Source organism: Caretta caretta, chromosome 6 (genome assembly GCF_965140235.1).
Source record: "Caretta caretta isolate rCarCar2 chromosome 6, rCarCar1.hap1, whole genome shotgun sequence".
NCBI classification, from domain to species: Eukaryota; Metazoa; Chordata; order Testudines; family Cheloniidae; genus Caretta; species Caretta caretta.
The window spans coordinates 16,130,185-16,155,823 of record NC_134211.1 but is presented as its reverse complement, the minus strand read 5'-3'; the positions used below and the strand labels follow the sequence as shown (position 1 = coordinate 16,155,823).

The window sequence follows — 25,639 nt, the reverse complement described above, 5'->3', positions numbered from 1 at the left end:
TCTTCAGGTATTAATTAATAGTTCCCCTTCTTCCTTTGTGTAACAAGGTCGTACTCACTGCCATGGTGCCTCCTGCTGGTCAGGCTGTAAATTAGCTCATTTCCAGCACAGGAGCACCCTCCTCTGGCAGTGTCTCGCCTTCTATTACCTAACCTTTCCATCTCCACCACACCAGGACCTGCATCCCTCCCAGACCATGGCGCCCTTCCCCTGGGTATTGCCCCACAGCACTGCCAATGTTCTGGGCTCCTCCCCTCAGGGGAACCCACTACTCCTGATACCACCACTCATATCAGTGACCCACTGCAGTCCTTAGTCTGGCCCCTTGCCCCAGGGGCAAACTGCAGTCAGAATTGGCCACTCTCATCATTTGGAATGGGGGGTGGACCTGCTGCCTATTTCTTTCCCCTGGTTGCCCTCTGCAGACCTAGTACCCACTTGGGTCCCTTAGTCAGGGCCTGAGTCTGGGAGTTAATCAGGCTGGAGCCCTGCTGGCTCTCTGGCCTCTCCCAGCACTGCTCTGTCTGTGGTACCAGACTCTACCAGGCAGCATTGTCCATCTCCCTCCAGAGCTGGAGGGAGACTGAGCTCCCTCTGCCCAGCAGCCCTTCTTATAGGACCTACCCTGGCCCTAATTGGCTGCCTTCAGCCTTCTTCTGATTGGCTCTTGGAGCAGCCCTCTTCCAGGGCTGTTTTAACCCCTTTTATTCCAGTGCAGGGAAACCGCTCCATCACACTTTGCTTTGCTTAACATTTATACATTTTGCTCTCAAAGGAGTCACATGTTCCAGAACCATGCCCTGTGGGCATTTATTATTATTTTTTACCTAATTCATGTTTCAGGAGGAGACTACGGGGTGGTGCCAGACAAGGGTCATTCCAAGTTTACCCACTCATTAATCATTCACTTTGATTCCTCATGTGATGTTTCTCCAGCAGGGGGCTACAATGCCCCAGGTTAGGTCATGCCAAACTTGATGTTCTACACGTTATTTGCTCTTCAAGTTGGCATATTTGCTAACCCAAAGATCAATATCGATCTACACAGAGTAGCCAGTACTTTCCCAAAATTAACTGCTGCTAAGAGAAATCCTGTCCCATCTGCTTTGGCAGTTCAGTCATGTCAAGCCAAGACAAGCCATGTTCCCAACACTTATTCAGTACAGCCACACCAATTTTGCCCCATTGCAACAGAAGCCAGCTATGCCCATGGAGTTTCTTCATATTTTCTTTGTTGTGTAATAAATCATAATAATCATAAATCACTAATCATAATAAATATTTTTATATTTGTAACAAACAAGTTTTGATAAATTTAGCCATTGTTCCTGTGTTTAATTTGTCTAAGAACAAACCAGGGTTCCTATAGACATAATTTGCAACTGTCCATATAATTTCCATGAAAACATTACAGCTGGATTTGCAACAAATTCACAGAATAATGATTTTGTTTGATTTTACATTAGTATTGTATGTATACTAATAAAGAAAACCCAAAAGAGAAATGGGAGTACGATATCTAGCAGAGCTGAGCCCTAAAATGAAACTTCAGTTCTGGGAGTGGCATAGCTTCATGCCTTCATAATGGCATAGCAAATGTAGGGATGTGTCAGTTGCAGTGATCCGAGAAGTGTATAGTCACTTAGGGACAGTCAAAACCCAGCTCCTTATTCAAGCACCATTTACAGAATGGAAGGTTGGGGGTGTGTGTGACATATGGAGGGCTTATGGTTTTAGGTTTTAACTGATAAACACAGACAAAGACACCCCCCAGTACAAAAAAAAGAAATTGGTGTTTATCCAATGAACATCAGACAAAACACCGGATATGGTTGCTTGTATTTAGGGGTTTGTGTACACAGAGCAGTAATGCGGACTACAGGTGTGCAATTTCTTAAGCGCACCAAGATGTTGTGCATTAATTGGTCTCTGTAGACACTAAAAGTTTGAAACACTACTATGTTAGAATGCACGAGGGAACATTACAAAGAGATTACTCATTACAGTAAATCCGACTGTATAATACTGTATAATGTATATTATTTATTACTGTATATACTAAAAAATACCTGGAACCCACTAATTTTTGAACATCCATGTAAGACTCAAAAATTGCTAAAAAACACCCCCCCACACACTGAAATTAATAAACCCTGAAAAAAGCAGCCCTAGACATAGGTGAGCATATTGGTCAGGAATAAAGCTTTGGATGGGGAAATGACATACCCCAGCTACTTCAGAACTGTCTAATGGTTGTAGAGACATGTCACTTGGGATGACCTGAGAAATATTTTGTCATAACCAGTCAAAACCCAGTTTTTTATTGAAATTATTAATTTATTAATCACCAATATCAATTATTATAAGATTCATTCACATCTATTACGGTGAAATCTCTGAAAAATTAATTTGTCATTGAATATTTAGGAAATTTTGGTCTTTGAATAAGGGAACCACAAATAAGGAGCAGGGAATAAGGAACCAATTTCAGCCTTGTCAAAGACAGTGATAGTGTGATGAGATTGAAAGACAGAGACTGGGATCAAGAGAGGGGGGAAAGGGAAAAGAAATCCAGCAGGGATAAATTAGGGGATGAATGATTTTGTGACTAATGCACAGGCATGTGAACCTGGACTCTGGGGTACTATTCTTGGCTCTGTCATTGGTTCACTGTGAAATGGAGACAGTAATACCGATCTGCCTCACAGCAAGGGGAAATCATGAAAAAAACCATAAAACAGTAACATTAGTTAGTCCTAGATGGTTTAGGAGCTACCTATCTATGAGATATCCCCATCCCACTCTCTCCCCATGCCATAGCACCTCAGCTGAGATCAGCAGAGATGCTAAAGCCCTGCTGGTATAAACAAGAAGGGGCTGCTAGCAGGGCATTCTTTGTGAGGGCCTCACAACTTTGTAATTTAGCACCTCCCTTGGTTCAAAATAACCCAAATTTGATGTCCTTCAGGGTACATAGCAAAGCTTTGCTTTTCCCTGGGGCAGCTGAAAAGGGAAACTGTGAGAGTAGAGAATTACTGGGTCGGGTTTGAGTTTATAATTTGCCTGGCTTGCTAGTGGTGGCTTACATTGAATTGTACTCCTGCACAATATACGTTGTGTTATATCATTATGTCAAGGCCTGAAAGAGCAAGGGAACCACTGAGGAGGTTTTGTTTGGAAGGTACATGGCTGTGGATGGGAAGAGAAGACCCTGTGGAGTCAGGCAATGGGAGGACCTAGAGTGGATTACGTCTGGTCTGTGGGTGAAACCAAGGGAGCCTATTGGTAGATGAGAGAAGAGATATCTTTAATAGAGGCCATAGGCCCGCTATCTTCTAAGGGCACCACAAGACAGTGGGTAGCAAGCAACTTCTCCTGTCCCTGAAATCCCACCACACAATGGGGATAAGCAGGACTTCATGGAGATGGTCACGGGGCCAAGTGAGAGCCTCTGTAGGTTGGGTTAAGTGTTCAGATTCCTAGATGCTAAACCTTTTAAGGTTTCCCAGTTACACATTTTATATGTCGTTTTGGAAAGTGGAGACTGGTTTATGGCCTGCTATTATATGAATTTACTATGTGCTTCATGCTATATAGGGTATTGCAGGCTGTGTGCTTCTATATAAGTTGCTGCAATATTGATTATGGTATTTTGTGCATTTTATTCCCCTTTTAGTATTAGAAGCAGGGCAATAATTTTTTTAAAGGAGAAAAAGAAAATATTATATTTAGAATTACAGGGAGCAGGGGATATCTGATAAGTATAAAGCCCTCCATCCATATTCCTACTGGCCATAAATCCTAAATTCTTTTGCAAATTTTTATAAATTAGAGTTGTGCGTAAATACCACATGGTACCGTCTCTTTAAGCAGAAAACAATGATGGTGCTGCTTAACTGGTTCTACTTTCCCAACTTCTAGGCTAAATTACAGCCAAGAGAAATGGTGAAGGAGTAGATGTTACAGAATATTTTATTCTTCACTAACTGTTCTTCACACATGGATTTCTACCTCAAGGGATGATTTTGCTCCATATCATTTTTGCTATGGAGTCATCCAGGATCTGTGTCAGGTGACACTTCCATTGTTGCTATTAAAACAGTGATGATCACTTATGGTCCCACTCTGAAATTAGTGTTTGGATGGATCTGAATATACCGAATGCTTTATTTTTCTTTGAAGGATCATTAGTGCTGGGCTCTCTACAGTTGCTAATAACACCTGCCTGCCTAGAATCATCCATCTTGAGTGAGTCACACATTTTCCTTCCATCTCACGCTCTGCCATACACAGCAGAATGTCACACATTAACTCATTTGCAGGACAGCTGCCACCAACCTCCAATTCCCACCCCCAATGCTACTCCGGGGCCCCTGTAGTACTTCTTATGGCTGCCTGCAGCAGCCCCTTCCCGAGCACGTTGCTTCCTCCTCTTCCTGATTTACAAGTGCTCCATCTCTTCTCATAACACACACGCTCCAGGCCAGTGCTGTCGGTACTCCAGGCACTAGGCCCTCCAGGCTCAAGCCCTCCATGGGTTCCCATAAACACTCAGGCTTTCACAGCCCCCTTACGAGAGGGGCAATTCTTCACCACACAACTTCCACAAACCTTAACACTTTCTGTCAGGAGTTCCCCAAGACCTACACACTCTGATTGCAGGAGTACCTTGTGCCCTGGCATGAGGGCAAAGTTCTTCAGCCCTCGGTTGCACCTCTAGTTGGTGCCTAAGCCCTTCTTCTGCTTCAAGCTCCAGCTGTGGGACCACAAGTTATGGAGCACTTGCCCACCCTCAGACTCCGGACTGTTATGCTTTACGTGGCCCAGGGCTACTTCAGACTTCTCGCACAGACTTCTCCTGCTGGGCCGCCTCAGACAGCTGCAGCCAATCACAATCCCAGCTTCTCCCTTAGAACAGGGTGTCACTGTGCCTCAGTGGGTCACAACTGAAAATACCAAATTCAGGACAAACTGCTTCGAAATAAGACAGATACACCCCAAAACTGGTGGTTATTCTTCCATAAGATATACCAAACCAGCAACAAAAGTAAATTTCTGTTGCACCACACTGGCTAACAAGAAGTCAGAAAAGCAGCCTCCTTTGGGATTCCAGTCCTTGTATCACTGCCAAAATCACTAGACTTAATGGTGAGTGTTTATTTAAAATAAATTTAATCAAACAAAAGGGTTCTTTTCTTCTGATCCCAAAGGACCAGCCACATACCCAGGTTAATATACAACTCAGATCTTACCCACTAATCATGCTGTTGCCAATCATTTAGTATCTAAAGGTTTGTTTATAAAAAGGAAAGAAACATGAGAGTTAAAATTGGTTAAAGGAATCAAATACATACAATAATTGCAAAGTTCTTGGATCAGGCTTGTAGCAGTGATGGGATAAACTGCTGTCTTAAGTCAAGTCTCTGGTTGCTTCCAAATCATTGGAAGGTCATAGAATCATAGATTAACAGGGTTGGAAGGGACCTCAGTAAATGGTACAACAGGGACCGTAACAATTAAGAAAAGTGGTGAGTAAACCAAACTACACATGGATTTGGAGATTTTCAGTCCAGAAAGGACCATTACTTCATCTTGTCTGATATCCTGTATAGCCCAGGCCATTGAATTTCACCCAGTTCCCCTGTACTGAGACCAAAGCTTGCATTTGATTAAAGTAGGTCTTCCAGAATAGCACTGTGACAGATAGGGGTGGGGGTAGCACCCTTATGTAACTCCCCAGCCATTCGGTTAGCTGTAGAATCCTCCTTAGCAGCTGCACCCTAACTGCCTTACCTGTAAAGGGTTAAGGGGCAAGTTTAAAATGAGTTGGCACCTGACCAGGAGAACCAATAGGGAAGCTAGACCCTTTCCAATTGGGGAAAAAATTGCTGGGTGTGGGGGTCTTTGTTCTCTGGTCTGGAGAGACAAGGCAGCAACAGGCTGCAAGCTTTGAGCCAGGTATGGAAAATCATCAGCGTCATACCTAGGAACTACTCATTTGGAACCCTAGATATGTAAGTAGCACAGGAAATGTTAGAAAGACACAATATGGGATTTTTTTCTTTTGTTTTGGTTGGTGGATTCACCTGTGCTAACCCCAGGTGCTTTTGTTTTGTTTTTGTTTGCTTGTAACTGTTAAGATGGACCCCAAGAAAGTTATTTTTGGTGTTTAATCCCTAACAGCCTGAGTTTTCAGATGCGTTTTCTTTCTTTTGCCAATAAAATTTACCTTTTTTAAGAACCTGATTGGATTTCTGTGTCTTAAGAGGTTTGTGCATATGTTTTTAGTTAGCAGGTGGCAACAGCTGATTTCTTTTTTTTTTTCCTTTCTCAGCTCTTCCCTGGAGTGGGGGGTGAATGGGCTTGAGGGTACCCAACAGGAAGGAATTTCCCAAGTGGGCCTTCCTGGGCTCTCGAAGGGTTTCTACACTTAGGTGGTGGCATCATTTACCAATACAAGGTCAGAGAAAAGCTGTAACCTTGGAAGTTTAATACAAGCCTGGAGTGACAAGTATTAATTTTGAAAGTTCTTGCGGGCCCCCACATTCTGCACTCTAAGAGTATGTCTACACTACGAAATTAGGTTGAATTTATAGAAGTCGGTTTTTTAGAAATCATTTTTAGATAGTCGATTTGTGTGTGTCCCCACCCAAAATGCTGTAAGTGCATTAAATGCATTAACTCGGCGGAGTGCTTCCACAGTACAGAGTCTAGCGTCGACTTCCGGAGTGTTGCACTGTGGGTAGCTATCCCACAGTTCCCGCAGTCTCCGCTGTCCATTGGAATTCTGGGTTGAGATCTCAATGCCTGATGGGGCTAAAACATTGTTGCAGGTGGTTCTGGGTACATATCGTCAGGCCCCCGTTCCCTCCTTCCCTCCGTGAAAGCAACAGCAAACAATCGTTTCACGCCTTTTTTCTTGAGTTACCTGTGCAGATGCCATACCACAGCAAGCATGGAGCCCGCTCAGCTAACCGTCACCGTATGTCTCCTGGGTGCCGGCAGATGCGGTACTGCATTGCTACACAACAGCAGTTTATTGCCTTTTGGCAGCAGACAGTGCAGTATGACTGGTAGCTGTCGTCAACGTAGTCCTGGGTGCTCTTTTAACCGGGCACCTGGGCAAACATGGGAGTGACTCAGTCAGGTCATTTCTCTTGTTTCGTTTCATGGCGATTGAGTCCTACCGGCAGTGCACTGTCTTTTAATCTGAAGCTAGCAGAAGATGATGGCCAGTAGTCGTACTGCACTGTCTTCTGCCGAGCACCCAGGAGATGACGATGGCTAACGGTCGTACTGCACAGTCTGCTGCCAGCAAAATGTATAAAGATAGATGAAGTGGCTCAAAAGAAGAAATAGACCAGATTTGTTTTGTATTCATTTTCTCCTCCCTCCCTCCCTCTGTGAAATCAATGGCCTGCTAAACCCAGTTTTGAGTTCTATCCTTGAGGTTTTGAGTTCTATCCTTGAGGGGATCATTCAGTTTCTCGCAAAGCCACCCCCTTTGTTGATTTTAATTCCCTGTAAGCCAACCCTGTACGCCATGTCGTCAGTCGCCCCTCCCTCCGTCAGAGCAACGGCAGACAATCGTTCCGCTCCTTTTTTCTGTGCGGACGCCATACCATGGCAAGCATGGAGCCCGCTCAGCTCACTTTGGCAATTAGGAGCACATTAAACACCACACGCATTATCCAGCAGTATATGCAGCACCAGAACCTGGCAAAGCGATACCGGGCAAGTAGGCGACGTCAGCGCGGTGACGAGAGTGATGAGGACATGGACACAGACTTCTCTCAAAGCATGGGCCCTGCCAATGTGGGCATCATGGTGCTAATGGGCAGGTTCATGCGGTGGAATGCCAATTCTGGGCCCAGGAAACAAGCACAAACTGGTAGGACTGCATAGTGTTGCAGGTCTGGGACGATTCCCAGTGGCTGCGAAACTTTCGCATGCGTAAGGCACTTTCATGGAACTTTGTGACTTGCTTTCCCCTTCCCTGAAGCACATGAATACCAAGATGAGAGCAGCCCTCACAGTCAAGAAGCGACTGGCAATGGCCCTGTGGAAGCTTGCAACGCCAGACAGCTACCGGTCAGTCGGGAATCAATTTGGAGTGGGCAAATCTACTGTGGGGGCTGCTGTGATGCAAGTAGCCCACGCAATCAAAGATCTGCTGATATCAAGGGTAGTGACCCTGGGAAATGTGCAGGTCATAGTGGATGGCTTTGCTGCAATGGGATTCCCTAACTGTGGTGGGGCCATAGACGGAACCCATATCACTATCTTGGCACCAGAGCACCAAGCCGGCGAGTACATAAACCGCAAGGGGTACTTTTCAATAGTGCTGCAAACACTGGTGGATCACAAGGGACGTTTCACCAAAATCAACGTGGGATGGCCGGGAAAGGTACATGACGCTCGCATCTTCAGGAACTCTGGTCTGTTTCAAAAGCTGCAGGAAGGGACTTTATTCCCAGACCAGAAAATAACCGTTGGGGATGTTGAAATGCCTATAGTTATCCTTGGGGACCCAGCCTACCCCTTAATGCCAGGGCTCATGAAGGCGTACACAGGCAGCCTGGACAGTAGTCAGGAGCTGTTCAACTACAGGCTGAGCAAGTGCAGAATGGTGGTAGAATGTGCATTTGGACGTTTAAAAGCGTGCTGGTGCAGTTTATTGACTCGCTTAGACCTCAGCAAAACCAATATTCCCACTGTTATTACTGATTGCTGTGCGCTCCACAATATCTGTGAGAGTAAGGGGGAGATGTATATGGTGGGGTGGGAGGTTGAGGCAAATCGCCTGGCTGCTGGTTACGCACAGCCAGACACCAGAGAGGTTAGAAGAGCACAGGAGGGCGCGGTGCGCATCAGAGAAGCTTTGAAAACCAGTTTCATGACTGGCTGGGCTACGGTGTGAAAGTTCTGTTTGTTTCTCCTTGATGAAACCCCCCGCCCCTTGGTTCACTCTACTTCCCTGTAAGCTAACCACCGTCCCCACCTCCCTTCGATCAGCACTTGCAGAGGCAATAAAGTCACTGTTGCTTCACATTCATGCATTCTTTTTTCATTCATCACACAAATAGGGGGATAACTACCAAGGTAGCCCAGGAGGGGTGGTGGAGGAGGGAAGGACAAGGCCACACAGCACTTTAAAAGTTTACAACTTTAAAACTTATTGAATGCCAGCCTTCTGTTGCTTGGGCAATCCTCTGTGGTGGAGTGGCTGGGTGGCCGGAGGCCCCCCCACTGCGTTCTTGGGCATCTGGGTGAGGAGGCTATGGAACTTGGGGAGGAGGGTGGTTGGTTACACAGGGGCTGTAGTGGCAGTCTGTGCTCCTGCTGCCTTTCCTGCAGCTCAACCATACGCTGGAGGGCATTAGTTTGATCCTCCAGCAGCCTCAGCATTGAATTCTGCCTCCTCTCATCACGCTGCCACCACCTTTCAGCTTCAGCCCTCTCTTCAGCCCACCACTTACTCTCTTCAGCCCGCCATCTCTCCTCCCGGTCATATTGTGCTTTCCTGCACTCTGACATCGTCTGCCTCCATGCATTCGTCTGTGCTCTGTCAGTGTGGGAGGACAGCATGAGCTCAGAGAACATTTCATCACGAGTGTGTTTTTTTCACCTTCTAATCTTTGCTAGCCTCTGGGAAGGAGAAGATCCTGTGATCATTGAAACACATGCAGCTGGTGGAGAAAGAAAAAGGGACAGTGGTATTTAAAAAGACACATTTTATAGAACAATGGGTACACTCTTTCACAGTAAACCTTGCTGTTAACATTACATACATAGCACATGTGCTTTCGTTAAAAGGTCGCCTTTTGCCTCCCCACAGTGCATGGCTAGTCCCTCCCCCTTCCCCGTGGCTAACAGCGGGGAACATTTCTGTTCAGCCACAGGCAAACAGCCCAGCAGAAACGGGCACCTCTGAGTGTCCCCTTAAGAAAAGCACCGTATTTCAACCAGGTGACCATGAATGATATCACTCTCCTGAGGATAACACAGAGAGATAAAGAACGGATGTTGTTTGAACACCAGCAAATATACACTGCAATGCTTTGTTCTACAATGATTCCCAAGGATGTGCTACTGGCCTGGAGTGGTAAAGTGTTCTACCATGGAGGACGCAATAAGGCTTCCCTCCCCAGAAACCTTTTGCAAAGGTTTCTGGGGAGGGCAGCCTTATGAGCCACGAATGCCAGGGCAAATTAATCATTAAACATGTTTGCTTTTAAACCGTGTATAGTATTTTAAAAGGTACACTCACCAGAGGTCCCTTCTCCGCCTGGCGGGTCCAGGAGGCAGCCTTGGGTGGGTTCGGAGGGTAGTGGCTCCAGGTCCAGGGTGAGAAACAGATCCTGGCTGTTGGGAAAACCAGTTTCTCCACTTGCTTGCTGTGAGCTATCTAAAACATCATCATCATCATCATCATCATCATCTTCCTCGTCCCTAAAACCTGCTTTCGTGTTGCCTCCATCTCCATTGAAGGAGTCAAACAACACGGCTGGGGTAGTGGTGGCTGAACCCCCTAAAATGGCATGCAGCTCATCGTAGAAGCGGCATGTTTGGGGCTCTGACCCGGAGCGGCCGTTCACCTCTCTGGTTTTCTGGTAGGCTTGCCTCAGCTCCTTAAGTTTCACGCGGCACTGCTTCGGGTCCCTGTTATGGCCTCTGTCCTTCATGCCCTGGGAGATTTTGACAAATGTTTTGGCATTTCAAAAACTGGAAAGGAGTTCTGATAGCACGGATTCCTCTCCCCATACAGCGATCAGATCCCGTACCTCCTGTTCAGTCCATGCTGGAGCTCTTTTGCGATTCTGGGACTCCATCATGTCATCTCTGCTGATGAGCTCTGCATGGCCACCTCTGCTGATGAGCTCTGCATGGTCACCTGCAGCTTGCCATGGTGGCCAAACAGGAAATTGAAATGCAAAAGTTCACGGGCCTTTTCCTGTGTACCTGGCCAGTGCATCTGAGTTGAGAGCGCTGTCCAGATCGGTCACAATGGAGCAGTCTGGGATAGCTCCCAGAGGCCAATACCGTCTAAGTGTGTCCACAGTACCCCAAATTTGACCCAGCAAGGACGATTTAAGCGCTAATCCCCTTGTCGGGGGTGGAGTACGGAAATCGATTTTAAGAGCCCTTTGAGTTGAAAAAAAGGGCTTCGTTGTGTGGACGGGTGCAGGGTTAAATCGATTTGAGGTCGAATTTAGCAGCCTTAACGCCTAGTGTAGACCAGGGCTAAGTGCCAGAGTGGGAAATCAGCCTATGACAAGCACACAGTCTTGAAGACTGTAAGAGATGGAGAATCCATCATTTCCCTGGGCACTGTAAAGCCAGCATAGATGGCCATCTCAGGATTGCCCTGGCCAGGTGGGTTTCCCAGAATAGGGCTTTAGACCACCCCCTCCCCTGCCCCGATATAGGACATGTGGCCAGGAAAAGAAGGCACAGCTGGAGCGTTGTTGTGCTCCGATAATCCCCTGGTTAGAAGTTGGACATACACATGGCATACAGTTGTCGTTCACACCCCTTTGAGTACTATGACAAGTGGAACTCAGATGGACATAAGAATATGGGTCAGCTGTAGAGCATGACTAAACCAAACATAACCATTCTCTAAAAATAACCTAAGAATATAAGAGTGGCCATACTGGGTCAGACCAAAGGCCCATCTAGCCCAATATCCTGTCTTCCAACAGGTTTCAGAGTAGTAGGTGCCCTGGAGGGAATGAACAGAACAGGTTATCATCTAGTGATCCACCCCTATCACCCATTCCCAGCTTCTGGCAAACAGAAAAGAACACTCCAAAGGAGAGGGTTTGTTTAGGCTGGTCTAGGAGAACACAACTAGGAGTAATGGACTGAAATTAAGTAGGAAAATATAGGCTGCCATAGTTCCCTCTAAAGTGTGTGCATCTGCATGGCTGCACCCGGGCATAAGGGAATGAAAGGCTGCCAACCTAATTAGTGGAGTCGCACAACCGTGCCTCCACTAATTAGGTGCTTCCTTGACGCTGGAGAGAGGATGTGGAAGGTGAGGTGGTGGGGGGAATAGGAGGTGGGTGGGGAAACTAAGTTTGGGCTCTCCCAGGACTCCCAACCCCAGCTGGGCTGCGTGCAGCCGCTGGGGAGAGATGTGACTTTCTCAAGCAGCCACCTGTCTGCAGCCCTAGATGGGCTGCCTTGGAGGGGAGAGTGATTCTGTGTCTCTCCAAGCTCCAGCTGTGCTGTGGGGGCTGTGAACACCCTTTCCTGCTAGTCCTGGCCCCTGCCCTGCTGAAAGTGGCTGGCAGCTGAGCTCAGTAACTCATGGCTTCTAGATCACTCAGGTGCTCTTCATTAGCCTGAGCAGTACCTGCCATCCAGGCTCCCGTTGGGGCAGCTGGGATGGGGTTGGGAAAGCAAATCCAATTCCTGCAGGCAGAAGGTAGCTGTGAGAGGGGGGCTGGGCTCCCTCAGATGTCATTCTGTGAGCTAGAAATGGAGCTGCCTCTGCCTACTGAGTACCCCTTGCACAATCATAGAATATCAGGGTTGGAAGGGACCTCAGGAGGTCATCTAGTCCAACCCCCTGCTCAAAGCAGGACCAATCCCCAACTAACTCATCCCAGCCAGGGCTTTGTCAAGCCTGACCTTAAAAACTTCTAAGGAAAGAGATTCCACCACCTCCCTAGGTAACGCATTTCAGTGCTTCACCACCCTCCTAGTGAAAAAGTGTTTCCTAATATCCAACCTAAACCTCCCCCACTGCCACTTGAGACCATTACTCCTCGTTCTGTCATCTGCTACCACTGAGAACAGTCTAGATCCATCCTCTTTGGAACCCCCTTTCAGCTAGTTGAATGCTGAGGAATGAGCTGACTTGGGGGAGGAACTGGGGGCAGAAGCCCAGTCGTAAGGGCTGGCAGTCACAGGCTGGTTGCAGCCTCTTTCCTGTGCCTGAGGTGTGGGCAGGGCCATCCTTAGGCAAATGTAGCATGCACAGCTGCATAGGGCAACACCAAATTTGGCGCACCAGGTAGTGGCGGTACCCTATGCTGCATATGCTTAAGGCCACCACCGGCTGCGGGCAGCTCCGGCAGCCCCATTCCCTGGCCCCCCACCCCCGTCTCCACCTCCTGGCCCCGGCATCCCCAATTCCCCGGCCCCCAACCCCCTGCTCCGCCTCCCGGCCTGCAGTTCTGATGGGCTGCGCCGCTCCCCCTTCCGCCTGCTCCTCCTCCCGGCCCACAGCTCCAGCCAGCTGCGCCATTCTCCCTTCTGCCTGCTCCACCACCCCCCAGCCTCCCTGCCCTCCATAGCTCCTGCCACTGTACCCCTGAGGGCAGCCCGGGGTTGTGGGTGCGGGTGGTCGGACTGTGTAGGGCACCGAAAATCATGAGGACAGCCCTGGGTGCGGGGCTTACTTTGGGTCTAAGTGTTTGTACTTTCATTTGTATTTGGAGATGCTGGGCAGGAGGGAAAATAATTAAATGTCCCAGTGTCTGTCTCCCTCTGAGCTGTGATGAGGGGCAGTTCTGGGCACCAAGGTACTGACAGAGGAGGGGGCGCTTGTAGAAGAGTGACAGAAGACATCCAGGGGCTGTATTACGAGGGAAAAGCTAAATCCATATCACTTAGCTGAATGATGCCTAGGGAAAGCGTATGACAGTCCACGTCACACCACTGAGTGGGATGGCTGTATATAGCAAAGCACTGGGGGAGAGTAACTGGATGAGCGCAGAAAGGGAGGGGAGCATTTAGGTAGAGCAGGAAAAGGTTTATGAGCATGCAAAAGAGCAAGTGAAAGATTATTCCACATTGACTGATCTCCTGGTGGGTGGTGGCCTGGGAAAGAGGAGAGTTCGACTCTGTCTCTCCCAGCCCTAGCTGGGCTGTGGGGGTTGGGAGAGACTCTGCTAAAGAAAAAAAACACAGTTACTGCTTACTGGAGTTAGTTTTTTTAAAAAGAATCCAAATAAATCATCTCTTCTCCTCCCCAAATCTGTCATTAAAAATCACATTTAATAACTTTTTATAACCACAAAAATGGCAGTGTATTATTTATGCCTAGCTTTTGAATTGGGTAGCATTTCAGAATTGCTTAATTGGTACATAGATTAATTAGTTTAGTTCCTAAAATGAAGGCTACCTCCAACAGCTGCTTAAAATGTTTGGATTTAGCTTTGTCTGGGAACATGTATTATAGCTTTAAAGTTTGATTTTGAAGGGCCAAAATCCATTAACGTGTACGTAAAAACGTAGCCATAGTCTCTGTCTAAGAACTTTTCACACAGGCCCAAATTCCACAGCTTGGTCTGAGGCCTGGGGCCTAGCTAACAATGAACAATATCTGGCTAAGAAAAACAGGAGACAACCTCGCTTTGTTTCAACTAGATAAGCAAAGTCAGCAAAACTCCAGATGGGGAATAGTAATTGAGCGTTATTATCATGAGTTACAGACACACAAAGCACTAAGAAGAGCCTCAAAGTCTACTCCTGATGCAGGAAGGAGATAGTGAACACCATCCCCAAAGGCCTACCAGGGTTCAGGGAGAGGCCCAACATGTCAGTATGAGATATGACATCCACCCCCTTCACAGCTGCCTACTCTAGTTCTCAGAAACACAATGGTGAACCCTAAAACAATTACTATTTTTTGTGTACTTTTCACTGTCTTTTTGCTTTAAACCCCCAGGAATGTACCTGTTGGACAACCGGAAGAGCTACCTCATTCCTATGGACACCAAAATCCAGGATTTAACCTACACTTTGCAACAGGAATAGTTTGAGGGAAACTATTAATACACCTGTGTATTAGCAATATGTTAACCTGAGCCATGGGCGGGGCCATTATGTAATCTTTTAGACTACTGGTTTATTGTGCTAATCTTGTCTTGCTGCTAGAACCTATCCAGGGGCTCGGGACCCCCCACCCCATCACTTCTGTCCACCCATGAGCACCCTATATAATCTATTGTAATCAATCGTTTAGCAGTGTCTCTGAGTCTAATAAGCAAAGTGACACTCCGCCAGAGCTGTGTGCAATAAACCCTCGTGCTTGACTCTACACGGTGTCCATTTCTGTTCCTTCAGATTTGCAGTATCACTCTTCTGTTTTCTAACCTGCCGTTTGTCCCAGTCCCAGCTCCAGGGTTGCAGTACCCAGGAGAGATGCTTTTCTTAATGGAAATCACTTGGATTCCAGACATGTGATTTCCATTAAGGTTTCAAATTTGTTTGGCGAGAGGTATTGGAAACCGTTAAGGCCAGTTCTTTGCTATCTGCTACAGTTCTGGCTCTTCAGAATATTCCCATTGACTCATAAATAGTAAGCACTAGGGGTTTGATGTTAGGTGCTTTGTAGGATGATATTTTGCAAGCTCTTTGGGGTCTGCCTGCAAAGCAGGGGTCTGTCTGTGAACTCCGGTGCCATGTGTTAATGTGCTCTGTTTGCTTAAGGGGCTTGTAAAATCTTAATGAGCCTGTCATAAATATAAAGGGAAGGGTAAACACCTTTAAAATCCCTCCTGGCCAGAGGAAAATCCCTCTCACCTGTAAAGGGTTAAGAAGCTAGGATAACCTCGCTGGCACCTGACCAAAATGACCAATGAGGAGACAAGATACTTTCAAAGCTGGGGGGGGAGAAACAAAGGTTCTCTCTGTCTGTGTGATGCTTTTGCCGGGAACAGAACAGGAATGGAGTCTTAATCTAGCTAGATATGCGCTAGATTCTGTTTTGTTTAAATGGCTGAGAAAAATAAGCTGTGCTGAATAGAATGTAGATTCCTGTTTTTGTGTCTTTTTGTAACTTAAGGTTTTGCCTAGAGGGATTCTCTATGTTTTGAATCTGATTACCCTATAAGGTATTTACCATCCTGATTTTACAAAGGTAATTCTTTTACTTTTTCTTCAATTAAAATTCTTCTTTTAAGAACCTGATTGCTTTTTCATTGTTATTAAGATCCAAGGGTTTGGGTCTGTGTTCACCTATGCAAATTAGTGAGGATTTTTATCAAGCCTTCCCCAGGAAAGGGGGAGTAAAGGTAAGGGAGGATTTGGGGGGGAAAGACATTTCCAAACGGGCTCTTTCCCAGTAATATACCAGTTAGACGTTTGGTGGTGGCAGCGATAAAGTCCAAGGGCAAAAGGTAAAATAGTTTCTACCTTGGGGAAGTTTTAACCTAAGCTGGTAAAAGTAAGTTTAGGAGGTTTTCATGCAGGTCCCCACATCTGTCCCTAGAGTTCAGAGTGGGGAAGGAACCTTGACACCTTCCTTAGAAGTTTTTAAGGTCAGGCTTGACAAAGCCCTGGCTGGGATGATTTAGTTGGGGATTGGTCCTGCTTTGAGCAGGGGGTTGGACTAGATGACCTCCTGAGGTCTCTTCCAATCCTGATATTCTATGATTCTATGATGGAGTTGGTTGTCAAACTGCCACTGCGGGTAGTATAGCTGAGGGCAAGATCATGAAGGGAGCTGATATTTTCCTGATCTCCATTTTGGCTGTGGTGTATATATACACCAAGGGATTTTAGAGTGGCTCGGGAGTCTTTCATTGAGTGTAAGGAGTTGTCTGTGTGCTCAGAAAAGAGTTTTTGTCCCTTGAACGGGAGATCCTTGACCGTATTTTGCACCTCCTTAGGGAATCCTGAAAGGCTCAACCATCATGCACGTCACATTACTACTGTGGCCGCAATGGATCAGGCAGCTGTGTCAGCTAAGATTTCAGAGTAGCAGCCGTGTTAGTCTGTATTCGCAAAAAGAAAAGGAGTACTTGTGGCACCTTAGAGACTAACCAATATATTTGAGCATAAGCTTTCATGAGCTACAGCTCACTTCATCGGATGCATTCCAGGGAGGCCAGCGGGGCCATGTGAGCTATTAAGTGACCTTCTAAAATGAGGGGCAGGAATTGTTCCATTTTTGCCTCTGGCAGATAGTGGCAAAGTCCCTCCAGCTTAGAATAATTTCTGTAATTGTATTTGGCCATAAGGACCTCATAGTTGGAAATTCAAAATTGGAGGGTAGCAGACTAATAGGATTTTCTGCCCGGGAGATCTAAACATTTCCAATCTCGGTCACAATGGCAAGTTTGGGATTGATATTGACGGCCCTTCACCTGCACTGCATTCACCACGAGAGAATTCAGGGCAGGATGTGAAAATAAAAACTCTGCATATTTTGCAGGTACATAATATTTCCTATCGGCCCTTTTGCATGCAGGGGGAATAGAGGCTGGAGTCTGTCAAAGAAGGTTTGCAGGTTCAAGGGACAAAAACTCTTTTCTGAGCACACAGACAATTCCTTACACTCAATGAAAGACTCCAATCCACTCTAAAATCTCTTGGTATGTACACACCACAGCCAAACCAGAGATTGGGAAAATACTGTTAATAGGTAGGGCAATTTTTGTTCTGGAGGAGGTATGAAGAATGCCAATCAATTTGTGTTGTTGTTCCTTGACCTCATGGAGCGGGATGTTTAGTGAGTCAGACACTCTACAAAACAACTCCTGAAAGTGACAAAAATCATCAGCCGCTGTGGGAGGTGGTGGCATGATGGCTTCATCAGGTGAAGATGAAGACAAATGGAGGACCAGACCTACCTCCTCATCCTGCTCTCCTTCCACTTCCTCCTCCAGTGCTGGTATTTGCACTGTCTGTGGCTCTGGAGGTCGAGAGATTGTTGAGGAGGGGATGGATGGAAGCCGGTGTGTTTGCAGCGGTGAGGAATAACCGAATTGTGCCCTATACGTGGCCCAGGAGTCCCAATATGGCCAATTAGGGTGAAAAGGGAATAAATGGTTGCATCCATGGGGGCCTCTGAAAAGACTGGGTGCCCTGAACTGCGGCAGGTAAGGCTGTAAGTTGATGTCAATTGCCCTGATGTTGATGGGGCAAAAGATTCTTGATATTCATCCTCGACGTCACTAGGGAAAGTAGGTGCCGTCCCTGTGGGACAGTGTGAAGAGTGTCTTGATTGTTATGTGGGTAAGACTTAGGAAACCTCCTGTCTAAGGAGTGGAGCATCCGGTGTGCCAGATATAGGGAGGTCTGACAAATGTGTGAATCCATGTGGGGAAGCTCTCCTCAGTTCTGATGTGGAGTGTGGCGCTGAGGTGTGATATGGAAAAGGATCAGCAGATGGCACCAGAGAGCTTTTTGGAGCTACAGATTTATTCAGAGTTTGCAAAGGTGTGGGTGGCTTTTTCTGTGCCAAGGATTTGTGTGAATAGGGCTTCGGTGCCGTGCGCAGCATCAGGGCCGAGGGCTTCACTGGAGCCGGCTGTTTTGCCGGTGCCGTTGTCAGTGCCGATGGCTTCCTCGGTGCCAGGAACAGTCCTGGAGCTGTGACGAAGTAGGGGGCCCGCTTCAGTCGCCAACAACAGAAGGTGACGCCGATACTGTTTCACCCCATTTCCTTCCTTAGACTGACTCTGAGGAACAGAGGGTGTCAGTCTGGAGCAGATCTGTGCCCCTTGTCAGACGCCGTTGAAGCCACGGACCGAGTCGGGGATGGCACTCTTGTTGTTTGTGCTTCAGAAACTGAGGAAGGGGCCGGTCTCTTCTTACCCTCAGTCCTATCAGAGGATGTTTTGCTCTTGCTGGGGCTAGAGGAGTGAGGGTCAGTAGACAGCCTCACCGAGCGTGAGGAATTCTCTGGTGAGGAAAAGGAACCGGGGTCCGACGCAGGTTGCAGGGACTTATCCATGAGAATGAATTTGAGTTTAAGATCCTTGTCCCTTCTCTCTCGGCTTTAACCCCAGGCAATGGGAACACTTCTGAGGCATGAGTCCCTCTCCTAGGCAGTGGATACACTTTGAGCTGCCGTCCGTTATAGAGAAGGCAGCTCCGTAGGAGACATACTGCTTAAACACGGGTGAACCAGACATACGGGTGAGGGAGTCGCTTCCCTGAGGGGAAGTAGCGAAAAATGGGAGAATGAAATTTTTTTTTCTTTTCTTTTGTTTTAGGAGGAAGAAAGAGAAAAGGGAAACTAACAACGATGAGAAGAAAGCAGGAAAGCTACTATCTAAAGAGCAACTTGGGCTCTGCTAAGTGTTCCATTCCAGACCGCAGGCAGGAGAGAAGGAACCGAGGCTGGTAGGACTGCACAGCGCTATATATACGACCTGCACACGGGGCGGGAGAGGGGAGGTGCGCATGTGAGGTCCCACGGGCACTGCTGTTGAGATCTCCAACTCAAGAAGCAAAGCCGCTGCCGCACCTACAGTGGAGCGCCCCTGGGAACATCACTCGAAGAAGAACCTAGGGGAAGAGTGGGTAGGCCAAGACCCCCAGACTCATAGTGGAAACAGTGACTATTTTGATGTCCTTATTCTGTAAAAATAGGGTACCTTCCTGCCCACTGTCAAGGAGTCTCAAGTTTCTAAACACCCTGGTTTCATGCATTTTATCCATACATGTGTTAATGAATCGCCCTTGATGGTCCTCCAAAGCTTGTAACACTAGGGAATATCTCTTTCTGCCAATGAACCTGTTTGCATTTCTTTTGGACAGATTATGCTCACATGGGTACCATCTATGGCTTCTGCACAGTTTGGGAATCCCAGCTGCTGAAACCTCCTAGGATATGTGTGTTCTGTGATTAGATTTCGCCAACCTGTAACAAATATGAACTTCTGAAGTACTATAGTTGACTTGTCATGAAGTCACAGTCTCCTTGGTCCCCTGTCTTGCCAACCTGGTCAGCTCAGCTTGTCATCAATGGTTGCTTTACTCCAAAAAATCACAAAATACTCAAGTTGCTCCAGTCCCTAGGGACCAGTCACTTATCTCAGGGCAAGTCATACCTTAGACCTCACACCAAGGACAACACTGGCAGCCCATTCGATAGTAAACTAACTACAGATTTAATAACTAAGAAAAGAAATGGGGCAAGCAGGCATATACACACAGATGAGCTACCAGCTATGTTTTAAGATTAGCAAAGTTGTAGAGATTTGTTAATTCAAAATGCCCTTCAGGGCAAACCCGGAGATAACTCTAGGGGTGTCTACTTCAGTCTTAATATCTCTGGCCCTGTCAGAGTCCAAAAAGCAAAGAGACACCTTGATTTTTCTGTTTGAGGCATTTTATACCTTCGCTCCTCAGAAATCAAGCTTATAGCAACAGTTCACAGGCAGGTCTCTTCCTTCTGGTGGGGGAGGGGAAGGAGGAATACACTTTAAAGTCTTCGATCTCACACAGTGGCCCATTCGTTGCATTATACAAGGCCTTTTCCTTGTCTGATGAGTTAGGTAGTCACAGAGGTTTGCAAATGTTTGCTAAGGCTTTATGACATGGGGTAGGTATAGCTGAGTGAGAACAATCCATGCAACATCCTACTAGCTTTTCAGGTAGTATAAACACTGAACACATTCATACAATCTTCAGATCTATTTTTACAATACTAACACGCATGACAGCTGGACTGGTTTCCAGCTATGAATTTGTCAGTGCTTGGGTGACGCTTTCAGCCTTAGGATGAACTGGCATTTGGTCTACCAGCATCACACCACAATCTTAGCCAAACAGAGAGCTGGTGTTTCCTTATGGAATTTTGAAATTAAAAAGGGAAGAAAGTGGAGATATTCCAGCCACAGATGAAGAGCTCTCTCAATTCCTTGAAAAGGAAAGTGTACCAAGCCACATTGCTGCTGTAGGAGACTCAGGGCAACACTAAAGACTGTTTCAACTAATTGTAGTACATAGGAATAGAGTAATACCCCTTTAAGTAGCTTGTGAGCTGTCTAGTGGTGATCACTGTTCTGTTCTAGAAGCCATCAGAAACTAGTCAGAGGAGCAGCGTGTATTAAAGTAGGCCTTGTATGTCTGTATATAGTTAATAAACATGGTTCTTTGGGAACCAGCTGAGCCCATGGAGTTTCTTCATAGTATGTTTTTTGTGTAATGAGCAAAAGACACAATACTAATCATAACACATTTTTTATTTGTAACAAACAAGTTTTGATAAATTTAGCCATTTTTCCTGTTTTTAATTTGTCTAAGACCAAACCAGGGTTCTTACAGACTTCATAATTTGCAACTGTCCATATAATTTCTGTGAAAACATTACAGCTGGATTTGCAATGAATTGGTAGAATACTGCTTTTGTTTGATTTTAAATGCAAATTCTATGTTTACTAACAAAGAAAACCCAAAATAGAAATGGAGGTGAAATATTTGGCAGAGCTCAGCCTTAAAATGAAATGTCAGCTCTGGGAGTGGCATAGCTTCATGGCTTCATAATGGCACAGCAGATGCAGGGATGTGTCACTTGGGGTGATCTGAGAAGTGTTTTGTCACTTAGGGGCAGTCAAAACCCAGTTTCTTATGGAAGGTTGGGGGGGGGGGGGCTGACAAATGTAGGGCTTCTGATTTTAGGTTTTTACTGATTAACATGGACAAAAACACCCCGATACAAAAAATGAAACTGGTGTTTATCCAATAAAGACTAGACAAAACAACGGAAATGTTTGCTTGTATTTAGGGGCTTCTTGTACACAGAGCAGTAATACGGACTACAGGCGTGCAATTTTTAAGCACACCAAGATGTTGTGCATCAGCAGGGTCTGTGTAGACCCAGCTGGTGGACGCTATAGGTTTGAAACAGTGCTATGTTAAATTGCACAAGGGAACATTATAAGGAGATTACTCACTACAGTAATATCTGACTGTATAATACTACATAATGTACATGACTCATTACCGTATGTACTTAAAAAACCCTGGAACCCTCTGATTTTTTGACATCTACATAAGACTCAAAAATAGCTAAAAAATAATACACACACCCCCAAATGAAACTAATAAACCCTGAAAAAAAGAAGCCCTAGACATAGGTCAGCATATTGGTCAGGAATAAAGCTTCAGGCTGGGAAATGACGTATCCCAGCTACTTCAGAGCCATCTAATGGTTGTAGCGACATGTCACTTGCGGTGACCTGAGAAATACTTTGTCATAACCAGTCAAAACCCAGTTTTTTATTTAAATTATTAATTTATTGAAGGGTTCATGTTTAGCTATTCCACCTGGAAGCAGGCAGGGCACACCCTGACTGTTTTGTAGAAGCAATGCACACATTGCTCTATCCAAGGACAAGGGCTAGATATGAACCATGAGAACTTGATTGTTGGGACAGCAACTGTGGGAAGCTTTCTTAGCCTGGGCTCAAGGCCTGAGAACCAGGATTGTAGTAGATAAAGGATGGTAAATAAGTATATTAATCAACGTCATACATTCCTTTGTGTATCTTTTTGCGGTAGCAGTGTGTAATGCTTAGGGGGGAGAAATATAATAAAAGGAGAAGGTGGAAGGCGGGGGGGCAGAACAGCCCATCTCAGCTGACCAGCCTGCTTGCTTGCATAAAGCTGTGTTCTGTCTCATCATTGAACCGCCACAATTTATTAATCACCATTATCAACTATTATAAGATTCATTCACATCTATTATGGTGAAGTCTGAAAATTAAATTTTACATTGAATATTTAGGAAATTTTGGTCTTTGAATAAGGGAACCACAAATAAGGAACAAGGAACCAACTTCAGCCTTGTCAAAGACAGTGAGAGTGTGATGAGATTGAAAGACAGAGACTGGGATCAAGAGAGGGAAAAAGAAGCAAAAGAAATCCAGCAGGGATAAATTAGGGGACGGATGATCTTGTGATTAATGCACAGGCCTGTGAGCCCAGACTTCAGGGTTCTATTCTTGGCTCTGTCACTGGCTCACTGTGAAATGGGGACAATAATACTGATCTGCCTCACAGCAAGGTGAAATTATGAAAGAACCATAAAACAGTGGAATGGGAATTTTAACATTAGTCCTAGATGGTTGAGGAGCTACCTATCTATGAGACACTTCCACCCCCATCTCTCCTTATGACACAGCATCTCAGCTGAGATCAGCAGAGATGCTAAAGCCCTGCTGGTATAAACAAGGGGCTGCTAGCAGGGCATTCTCTGTGAGGGCCTCACAACTTTGTAATTTTCTCCCCGTCCCTTCGTTTAAAATAACCCAAATTTGATGTTCTTCAAGGTACATAGCAAAGCTTAGCTTTTCCCTGGGGTTTCTGAATAGGGGAACTGCAAGAATAGGAAATTACTGGGTGGGGGTTGAGTTTATAATTTGCCTGGCTTGCTAGTGGTGAATTACATTGAATTGTAGTCCTGCACAGTGTATGTTGTGTTATATCATTAAGTTATGTCAAGGCCTGAAAGAGCAAAGGAACCACTGAGGAGATTTTGTTTGGAAGGTACATGGCTGTGGATGGGAAGAGAAGACCCTGTGGAGTCAGGCAATGGGAGGACCTAGAGTGGATTACGTCTGGTCTGTGGGTGAAACCAAGGGAGCCTATTGGTAGATGAGAGAAGAGAAACACTTAGAGGCCATAGGCCCACTATCTTCTAAGGGCACCAGAAGACCAAAAATCCCACCCGGCAATAGGGATAAGCAGGATGTCATGGAGATGGTCATGGGGCCAGGTGGGAGCCTCTGTAGGTTGGGTTAAGTGTCCAGATTCTTAGATGCTAAACCTTTTAAAGTTTCCCAGTTACACATTCTATGTGTCGTTTTGGAAAGTGGAGACTGGTTTATGGCCTGCTATTATATGAATTTACAATGTGCTTTATGCTATATAGGGTATTGCAGGCTGTGTGCTTCTATGTACGTTGCTGCAATATTAATTATGGTATTTTCTGCATTTTATTCCCCTTTTAGCATTAGAAGCAGGATAATAATTTTTTGAAGGAGGAAAATAAAATATTATGTTTAGAGTTACAGGGAGCAGGGGATATTTGGTACATTTAAAGCCCCCCATCCACATTCCTACTGGCCACAAACCCTAAGTTCTTCTGCAAAATTTATAAATTAGAGTTGTGCGTAAGCACCACATGGTACCATCTGTTTAACCAGAAATCAATGATGGTGCTGTGTGATTAGTTCTACTTCCCCACCTTCTAGGCTAAATTAGAACCAAGAGAAATGGTGACGGAGTGGATGTTACAGAAGATTTTATTCTCCACTAACTGTTCTTCACACATGGATTTCTACCTCAGGGGATGATTTTGCAGCAGATCATTCTTGCTATGGAGTCATCAAGGATCGGTGTCAGGTGACACTTCCATTGCTGTTAATAAAACAGTGATGATCACATACAGTCCCACTCTAAAATTAGTGTTTGGATGGATCTGAATATACTGAATGCTTTATTTGTCTTTGAAGGATCATTAGTGCTGGGCTCTCTGCAATTACTAATTACACCTGCTGGCCTAGAATCATCCATCTTGAGTGAAACACACATTTTCCTTCCATCTCACACTCTGCCATACGCAGCAGAATGTCGCACATTAACTCATTTGCAGGACAGCTGCCACCAACCTCCCCTTTCCCCTTCTCATCGCTGCTCCGAGACCCCTGTAGTACTTCCTCCTATGGCTGCCCACAGCAGCCCCTTCCCCAGCACGTTGCTTCCTCCTCTTCCTGATTTACAAGTGCTCCATCTCCTCTCATAACACACACGCTCCAGGCCAGTCCTGTCAGTGCTCCAGACACTAGGCCCTCCAGGCTCAAGCCCTCCATGGGTTCCCATAAACACTCAGGCTTTCACAGCCCCCTTACAAGAGGGGCAATTCTTCACCACACAACTTCCACAAACCTTAACACTTTCTGTCCGGGGTTCCTCAAGACCTACACACACTGATTGCAGGGGTACCATGAGCCCTGGCATAAGGGCAAAGTTCTTCAACCCTCAGTTACCACTCTAGTTGGTGCCTAAGCCCTCCCTCTGCTTCAGGCTCCAGCTGTGGGACCACATGTTATGGAGCAGCTGCCCAACCTCAAACTCTGACCTGTTCTGCTTTATGGGACCTGGGGTACTTCGAACTTTTCGCACAGACTTCTCCTGCAAGGCCTCCTCAGACAGCTTCAACCAATCACAATCCCAGCTTCTCCCTTAGAACAGGGTGTCACCATGCCTCAGTGGGTCAAAACTGAGAATACCAAATTTAGGACAAACTGCTGAGAAATAAGACAGATACACCCCAAAACTGGTGGTTATTCTTCCATAAGATATACCAAACCAGCAACAAAAGTAAACTTCTGTTTCACCACATTGGCTAACAAGAAGTCAGAAAAGCAGCCTCCTTAGGGATTCCAGTCCTTGTATCACTGCCAAAATCACTAGACTTAATGGTGAGTGGTTATTTAAAACTAACTTAATCAAACAAAAGGGTTCTTCTGATCCCTAAGGACCAGCCACATACCCAGGTCAATATACATACAATAATTGCAATGTTCTTGGATCAGGCTTGTAGCAGTGATGGAATAAACTTCTAGCTTAAATCAAGTCTCTGGTTGCTTCCAAATCATTGGAAGGCCCTTAGTCCCTTGGTTAGAATGATCCCATTAGTATAAGTTCAAAGTCCAGAGGTTTGAGCAGGAAAGAGGAAAAATGGAGATCATAGAATACCAGGGTTGGAAGGGACCTCAGGAGGTCATCTAGTCCAACCCCCTGCTCAAAGCAACCCCAATTTTTGCCCCAGATCCCTAAATGGCCCCCTCAAGGATTGAACTCACAACCCTGGGTTTAGCAGGCCAATGCTCAAACCACTGAGCTATCCCTCCCTCCAAAAACAAGGCCTCCGATGATGTGA

The 25,639-nt window shown here is 46.0% G+C and overlaps 1 protein-coding gene and 1 long non-coding RNA gene across 2 annotated transcripts in view; one reads left to right on the top strand and one right to left on the bottom strand.

Annotated features, from left to right (window-relative positions):
* Positions 1 to 25,639, bottom strand: part of LOC125638533 (NACHT, LRR and PYD domains-containing protein 12) — a 196,417-nt gene that overhangs the window by 163,295 nt on the left and 7,483 nt on the right. The window lies entirely within an intron of this gene.
* On the top strand, positions 18,225 to 22,358 carry LOC142072478 (uncharacterized). The gene is made up of 2 exons (XR_012668846.1): positions 18,225 to 18,377; positions 18,960 to 22,358. It is a non-coding gene; the product is annotated as an uncharacterized LOC142072478 (long non-coding RNA).